We start from the raw sequence: 8,864 nt of genomic DNA, 5'->3' as shown, positions 1-8,864 counted from the left end.
TGAAGTAAGCTCTACTACTTGGATCAAAGGGATTCTTTGACCTATTCTTCTTTTCTTCCTCGAGTAAGGCACTTTCCACACCTTTTAGTGTAGGATTTACCATGTACATTAGGGTTAGATGAATGTTCTTAAATTCTGGAGATAAAGACTTTAATAGAATAGCAATAGCATCACTCTCTTTGACTTCCTCCTCTATAGCTGCAAGTTGAGCCATGAGGATCTTCATTTTGTTGATGTGAGACAAGATTAGTATTTTCAAGCTTCATGTCCAAACCATAGAGCTCTACTTTTAAGCTGATTTTTCTACTTAAACCTTGTGCTCCAAAGGCTTTGTCTACCTTATTTGGAAGTACTACAACTTTCCACATGATGAATGTAGTTATCATTAAGTCCCAAAGCAATCATGGCCAAAGTTTTTTTATCTTTGGTGCTCCATGCAGTTTCACCTACTCTTGTTGTAGTGTTGTAGGCTTTGATACATTAACAATATCCCAAACACTTTCCTTCATGACAACAAAGATTAGCTTCACTTGCTATGTATGAAAGCCATGGCCTATGAATTTTTTCATAATAATAGTTTAAATTGGCGTTGCCATATTAAATGGTAGGTCTTACTACTTGGCAAAGTGCTCAAGAGCAGTGTCTAACCCTTACAAAGATAAGAATGCAAATAATTCAAAAACTAGAACCCCCCATCCCTGTACAAGTGCATGCTACATGAAATAAAATTTAAGAAACCCATAGATTTTGCATATTTGAAATACCAAGGCTTTGTGTTGCTCTTGTTACTCTTCTTCTAATTGTTCTTTTTCATAACCTTCTTAGCCTTTCAAATGTTGGGAATTTGAGGATTCACAAGAAGATTGCATTATGACATAAATGCATCAAACTCATGGATTAGCACCTTAATTAGTGAGATTTACTCACTGTTTGTGAACCAAAAAATAAAGCTAGTTTGGTGGATAAAATTGAAGACCTTTCACACAATCAATCATGAAATCCTTCAAGGGTAAGTTACAACAATGAGATAGTTCAAGTTTAAGCACTTAAAAAATTACTAATTATTGTTTGACCAAGGATTAATGAATGCTTAATCAAAATGACATTAAGTCAAGTTCACAGTCGTGAATCGAGCTCTACAGACCTTGTGTAGATCTGACACCACCAATGTGTACAAGATCTCAAAAAACCCCAAAAGCTCATTGCAATTAGACGACAAGCACGATGAACTCAACATTTATTTGTCTTCCAAAAAAATTGACATCAACTACAAAAACCATCGAAGGTACCCACCTCTACACCTGGGACAGAAGTGAAGGTTGTTTAGCCAATGATGCCCTCGATTGAGAGCATTGAAAGCTCCACCGACAAGTGGTCTAGCAAATAGTTGTAAGACAAGTTTATGCTAATTATTGGCTAATTAATCATGATGATTATGCTAAGAAAAGAGTTGATTAGTGACTTTAGGCTCTGATATCATTTGTGAAAATTGGTATTAAGAAAGCTAAGGAAGACACATGAGGAAATTAGAATGGATCAAAGCAAATAAGCACCATGGCTTTAGCATAATTAGTAACTTAATTGAGACATAATTAGGACAACATGCGCATCATAGGTGAAGCATAAACCACACGATTTTCCATTAGAGAATGCTTCAATTAATAGGTTCAAGATACAAAGCTCATGACATCATTGATGATCCAAAAGATCCCCCGCCAAATCCTCCACAATTCTCTCTACCTCCTACACTATACTCCACAGATTGAGGGGAGAATTCGCCTCCAAGCCCACTTGATCTCCACAAGTTCCTCTAGTAGATTCTCTCATGTTTACCTTAGACATATCTAATGACTTCTAATGCTCCAAATATATCAAATGTCCATGTCAAATACAATATTACCTAATGTGTGCTCCAATATTTGTGCACTCTACTAGGTGTGGAGTTGGCCATGGATGAACCATACTCCAACAATCCAGCACATCATCCCCTCCAAGAACCCCGAGTCCACCTTGCCATAGGCTTTTTCATCTAAGGCTTTTTCAATATCAAGAAGAAGAACTATCAAACCATGCTAAGTCAACCTGGTCGAAGTGGTCACCACCCAAAAAGTGAAGATGCAAAATGCTCCGATCCTAAACAAAACCTATCTATGTGCTATGAATCAAATCGGGAAGGAAAGGTTGCAGCTGTCGGCTGATGGATTTGGCTAAGTTTTTGTATGTACTCCCAAGGAGAAAGATGGCCATCCATTGCCGAGTCTCCAATCTATCACCGCCCTCCTTAGGAATCAAATGAATCGATCCCTCTAACAACCTCTCCGGCATGCAGCCCATGGTCATAATCTCATTTAAGGCAGCTTTGAAATCGCCTTCCATGAGATCCCAATGACCAAGAAATAAGGAAACAAGAAGCCATCCTCTACATGGCATTTACCCATCGGTAGAGCTACCAAAGCCTCCACCAACTCCTTTGAAGTAAAGGGGATCAACAAGAAAGTCTAAAAGAGAGCACCTCTCTTGTATGGGATCAACAACTATGCTTCAAGTCAAAGTGCTGTTTCATGCATCCCACCATCCCCAACCAAATTAATATACAAAAGCATTGTATTGAATAAAGCAAGGAGTCAATCCATCCCTCAAATCATCCTTTTGTAAACCCGAGTTAACTCCCATGGGAACTCTTTGGTTGCTTTCATTGCATAATCAGAAAACCAGCACGTGTAGTGAAACAATGACATGTAGACTGAGAGAGAATGAGATGGCATGACAGCAAAATCCTTATAGATATCAAATAACTGCACAAGAAGTCTTGTGTAGACCAAGATGAACACTGTAACTGCACTAGAAGTCTTGTGTGGTTTTTTGAGATGGCATGACAGCAAAATCCTTATCAAATAACTGCACAAGAAGTCTTGTGTCGACGAAGATGAACATTGTAAACTCTTCCAACCAGAACAATAACCCCTTCAATAATTAGCATCCAAGCTTCAGGACAGTCTACCACAAAACATTAAACTCGAAATGAATGTGTGAAGAACCTCTCCGTAGCCAGTCGGACAGACTACATAAGAGTCCATATGATGGCATCCAAGCCCAAGGGACAGAACATGAACCCAATTCATTAGGAGTTCCACTACACTATAAAATGTGCAGGCATGGGGCATGTGAGCGAGTGTCCAAGCGAGTGGGCAGGCGGGCGGGCGAGAGAGGAAGAGAGAGACAGAGAGACCAAATTCACACAATCACATTGGATGTGTGCAAGGCTTACCATTTGAAGTGCAAGTGTACAACAACCACATCTCATATGGGAGGCTTCAAAGACCCTGGAGCTTAAATCACAGAGCCAAACCAATCAACTGACCCCATAACACTACACTAAGAAGAAAGCCAGACACAGTGCACGGATTCATTGACAGAGTAAGAAACCCACCACAAGGCACAGGGAAACACCATTGCAACCATAAACTAATACAGCACCTTCCTTCCAACCCATCACAACTCAAGCAACAAGTGCCGCTTCAATGCTGGAATCACGATGTCCGGAGAGCTGAGTTGTGGCAAATGCCCTTCAGTCGGAAGTACCTCAACAATGCTCTGAGCCCCAAGATTCTGATGCAAATAGTCAGAAACCACAACAGGAATGGCAAGGTCCTTGCTGCTCTGCAAGATATGGCATGGCACTGACACATATGGCAAAATACCTCGGAAATCGCTCTCAACAATGGTTTTCGCAACATTATATGCTATGTCAGGCCTTACACTGAAGAGAGTCCTGCTGAACTCCTGCACTGCAAAGGAGTCCATGTCATCTCCCACTGCAAAAGCAGCGCGAAACCTGACACCCATGCCTTGAAGTTAGACTGCATTGCTTCAAAGAGTTGATCAAAATCCTCCTGCTCAAACCCCCCAAAGTAGTTCACATCATTCAAGTACCTGCAGAAAACAAACCGACACCTCAATCCACAATCACAATTCAACTCTACTAACCTCCCTCATGAAAAGGAAACCAAAAGGTCCCCAAGGCATTTGTCTGGTGGTTAAGAGCTCACGATACCCAGTAGGAAGGTTGTGGGTTCAAAAACACACCCTCCCTCCCAGACACATAGTCAAAGCCTAGCCAATGTGGGCATGGTGTGATCACTACACACACATTTCACATGACTGGCAACTTGCCACTTGCCTTGGGGAAGCAGATATGAGGACCAACTTGGTAAACAAATCTGGGCGTTCTATGGAGGCCAAGCATCCCACCATGCCCATCACTGAGTGGCCGATGTAGATGCATGAGGTGACTTGAAGCTCCTCCAAAGGTCATATGCATAGCCATGCAAGGTGGAATAGCGATCGAAGCTGAAGTAATCCGGATTAAGGTTGTCAAAGAGGATGAGGCGGTAATCATCAACAAGGTAGGGGATGACCTGCTTCCACACGGACTGGTCGGTGCCAAAGCCATGCCCTAACACGACAACTTGCTCTCCGGACCCTGTGACCCTCACATTGTGCACCTCAAACAAGGACATGCGGCGTGAGCGAGGAAACAGTAGTTGCTTGTCCTAAAGCCTGTTCACCATAGCCTTTGAACCTGCATGAAAGCAAACAAGTCTATGAAACATGTGTGCTTTTGGTGGATATCCATGTGTGGCAACTTGGGTTTAACAAAAACAACAGATTAGCAAAATTCCAAGCACGAAAAGAAATTAAAACATCAGCAATAAGAAGAATGCAAAAGAAAGATGGGTGAGGGCAAATTGCAGGGAGCAACGAGAAACATTTGTCTAAAAAGATGGTGTTTTCTGCATAATCACAATTTATCAATTTGACTAATCTACAACTAAGAGAGAGGATCTACTCTATGCTTGAACCACAATCATTATTACAGAGATAAAATCAGCAGTCATTTGGCACTTGCCTGGTTAGCGCAATACACCTCAAAAATCGCTACTCGTAGACAAGAGATAGCCCAGATTTCGCAAGGCAATCAAAAAACTAGGTTTGCAGAGGTCAAATTTGTACCCTTTAATACTAGTCAGAACGTTAATCTATACGCTTTCAGAGACCCAAACAGAGCAAGAGCAAAGAGGCCAGTGGTAACGAAGATAGTCAGGAAAGGAGCTTTTCGAAACAGAGTGGGGGTAGTTTGGAAATCGTTACCTGGGCGATGGAAGCGACGCTAGCTATGGCGATGGAGGCGGGCAACCAAACAGAGAGCTAAGGGAGAATTCTACCCGTATAAATTTTTCTTCCTTTTACCATATCTATGAATCTTTTTGCGCGCGTGAGAGAGTGAGAGTGAGAGTGAGAGACTGAGGGAGGGTGAGGGTGAGGGTGAGGGTGAGGGTGAGAGAGAGAGAGAGAGAGAGAGGGGTATTAACGTCGGTAGAATGCAACACGAGAGTGAGAGAGAGAGAGAGTGTGTGCATGTTTTGTGCACGCGCACATGTGTGTGAGAGTGAGAGAGGGTTTGCTGACCCCGGCTCGAAAAACAAAAAAAAGTGAGAGAGGGTGTGTGTGTGAGAGAGAGAGTGTGTTTTTACATTGGGTGGGTGGCGGCCGGTTACATTGGGTCGCGACAAGGGCAGTAAGCGAGTGTGAGTGGTGGGCCGCGGCAGCAAGGGCGGTGAGCAAGTGTGAGTGTGCCATAACCCTTTACATTTGGAGGTTGGGGGAGGTGCTACTATAGAGGGAAAACAGAGTGTAGAGAGGGGTTTCAAAACCCTCTACACTAGCTAGATGAGTACTCGGCAGCAAGTTAAAGCTGACAATTTGTCAGCTTTTCAGCCGGCCGCCCCCTTCACACTCTCAAATGTAGAGGGTTATCGGGGTGGCCTCTGAGTATGTATTGCTTCCTTTCCTACATTGGGCGGCAGCAAGGGAGGTGGACAAATAAACAAAAAGCTAGGTCTAATAAACTTTGTGGGGCAGAGAGAGAGAGAGAGAGAGAGAGAGAGAGAGAGAGAGAGAGAATTGATCATTTCCTAATGTGTGTGTTCCTATAATTAGTCACTATCACTTCAAACTTTAAATTAGTGAATGACAATCGGATGAACCTCGTAAACAAAAAGTAACCACAATTGCATTCATTCAAGGTAACAAGGTCCAACAACTCGACTTATAGGAACAATTGTACTATGTAAGAAGATAGCAAGATCTCACCGAAAGGAATCCTTTATTATTACCATGTGTTCCCACAATGAGGTCATAAAGTCCTGTTAGAGAAAGGTGGTCAGTGAAGAAAGCTATGCCAACCACCACCACTCCAAAAAGATAAAAGGGGTAGGACGACTCATACTAGTTGAAAACTTGGATCTAAGGAGGCTCGAATTGATTGCACAAATTCGTGGTTTGATAATTAAAGAAATCAACACCTAACCAAGAAGCTTAATACGGTGATAAATATCCAAGCATAATCAATCATATTTCATTGCTAACAAGCTCTAATGAGCTTGAGAATACATCAATTTACAACTCCACGAGAGCTTCTACCTCCATTAATTTCTCTTCATCAAATCTCCACAAACCTCTCCCTAGAATCTCTTAATCAAGACAAATTTTCTCACTTGCCCATAATTCTCTCAATGAACCCATGTGGGCCTAGGCCTCACACAAATTTTATCATCTATTGCAATCCACCATATCCACATTTTACTTTCATCAATCAAGCAAAATAACCACTAATTTATGGCCCTCTAGACATGTGTAACAAATTTATAGCCCTATGACATCACACAAATTTTATCATTTATTCTACCCTATCCACATTTTTTTCATCAATCGAGCAAAATAACCTCTAATTATGGCCCTCTATCATGTGTGCACACAAAAACTATGACTCATGTGCTCCCCCTCAAATAAACATTGTCACATTAGACTCTACCACATGTGCACAATAAGGCTGATGCACTCCCCCTCAAATAAACATTGTATCAATTCCATCACATAACTAGGTCTTTTGTATTCAAATTAAGTGGTGGTACATTCTAAGTTCGATTTGACGAGTGACTTATAAAAGGATTAAGAACTTTCTAAAACATGTGCAAAAGGTCCTGGTGGAGGAAAGGAGATGTGGAAGCATTGTAGGCGAGCAAGTGGCACAAGGAGAGGGCCACACACATTAAGTGGTGGTGGGTTGTTGAGTGCAACATTATATTTGGGTCTACAATGGTGGTTTCTAATGCAAATTGCTCCATTCTTTAATCCTTGATTTGTTTTATTATCCTTTTGAATGAGTTATATTATTAGAAATGGGTCTACAAAAGGTCATGGTGGAAGAAAGGAGATGTGGAAGCATTGTAGGCGAGCAAGTGGCACAAGGAGAGGGCCACACACATTAAGTGGTGGTGGGTTGTTGAGTGCAACATTATATTTGGGTCTACAAGAGTGGTTTCTAATGCAAATTGCTCCATTCTTTAATCCTTGATTTGTTTTATTATCCTTTTGAATGAGTTATATTATTAGAAATGTTCTCTAATATGTGCTTTTGAGCCTCTATAGACACGTTGATTTTTGTCATGGTATCAGGATCACCTAGAGCTAGGGTCAAAGTAAGTGTGTGTTTATGTAAGACTAGCTTCCTTGTGTTCCTAGATTTGTGTATGACAACGAGAGAGATTAGGGTTAATTATCTTATCATTTCTCTTCCATTCTCCTTTTATTACAAGAAATGGATATTTTCTTATGTGCATTTCAAAAACAAGTTTCTACACACACAAATAGAGAGTTACAAGTAGCAATATCAATATCTTTGGGTTATCTACTATGTGTAAGAAGAAATTTTAGCACTGAAATAATCCAACAGCAGCTTAATAGTCTAATCAATACCTTAAGCGGTCGCAATAACCAAGTTCCGTTCTCATCAAGTAGCTTTATTTTGGTATCTTCACCAATAATCTCATCCTAGGTGGCAAAGTTCTCTTTGTCTTTTGTAGCTCGTTTTCAAGGATGGTCAAAAGGTCAGAGGCAACCTTTGTAGCTCATTTTCACACATGATTAGAGGTCAAAAGTAACCTTCTCTCTTCATTAATTAATATGCAGCACGATTTGTGACACCTTTTATTCCATACTCATCCTCTGTAATAGCACCTGTGTAAACTACCAAGCTCAATGGGGGTTTCATTGGGAAAAAATGTATGATATCATGTGCATGCATTACCAAGCTCAACTAGGGTTTCACTAGAAAACAAATGTATGATATCACGTGCATGCATAAGAGACCATTTTTAAAGAAGGTCCATTTGTATAGTGATTACATTTGCATTTACAAAAGGTCTCATATTTAACACCTTCTAATATATTCAACTTACACTAGGCATGTGAAATATTTATATGAAAATATATATATATATATATATATATATATATATATATATAAAAGAAACAATATGTAAATTCCTACATTCCTAACAATATGAAACCATATGTAGATTCCTAAAAAACCATGTATACATATCTATTTTTTACTATTCATGGAGATTTTCTTAAGAGTGAGAAACTCGATTGTTAACCCAATTATCAAGGGTACTACACACATGTCTTTCATGGGTCTTGAGATCACTAGCCGCATGGATGGTTACTCTATTAAGGTGGAGTAAACAAAGCCTAAGGCAACCCACTAGGCGCACCTACTTCCCCTTCTTCTAGATATTAACTAGAAGAGCTAGCACATGACTAAAAATGGGTAATGTAATACCACCATGATTGTGTTAAAAAAAGCTATGGTGTGATTAAGCTAACCTAAGGTGGGTGGTGCCTAAGCATACTCATAATGACAAATTGCTAAATTAATTAAGCAGAAGACTTAAGCACAATTACAAGATTGAGACTTGTACTCACATTGAGGCTTAAGAGCTTGCTTCATTGCATTGCTT

General features: G+C 40.4%; 1 pseudogene across 1 annotated transcript; it reads right to left on the bottom strand.

Annotated features, from left to right (window-relative positions):
- Window positions 1–2,764: 2,764 nt before the first annotated feature.
- LOC147607393 (karrikin insensitive 2 receptor CA-like) lies at window positions 2,765–5,319 on the bottom strand (annotated as a pseudogene). Its single transcript, XR_015264734.1, has 3 exons — window positions 5,152–5,319; window positions 4,181–4,582; window positions 2,765–3,933 (listed from the first exon to the last, which is right to left on the bottom strand). The product of XR_015264734.1 is annotated as a karrikin insensitive 2 receptor CA-like (transcript).
- Window positions 5,320–8,864: the final 3,545 nt, after the last annotated feature.

This window comes from Cibotium barometz, chromosome 55 (genome assembly GCF_041138505.1).
Source record: "Cibotium barometz isolate CiBa-2024 chromosome 55, ASM4113850v1, whole genome shotgun sequence".
Taxonomy (NCBI): Eukaryota; Viridiplantae; Streptophyta; class Polypodiopsida; order Cyatheales; family Cibotiaceae; genus Cibotium; species Cibotium barometz.
This window is presented reverse-complemented; position numbering and strand designations above follow the sequence as displayed.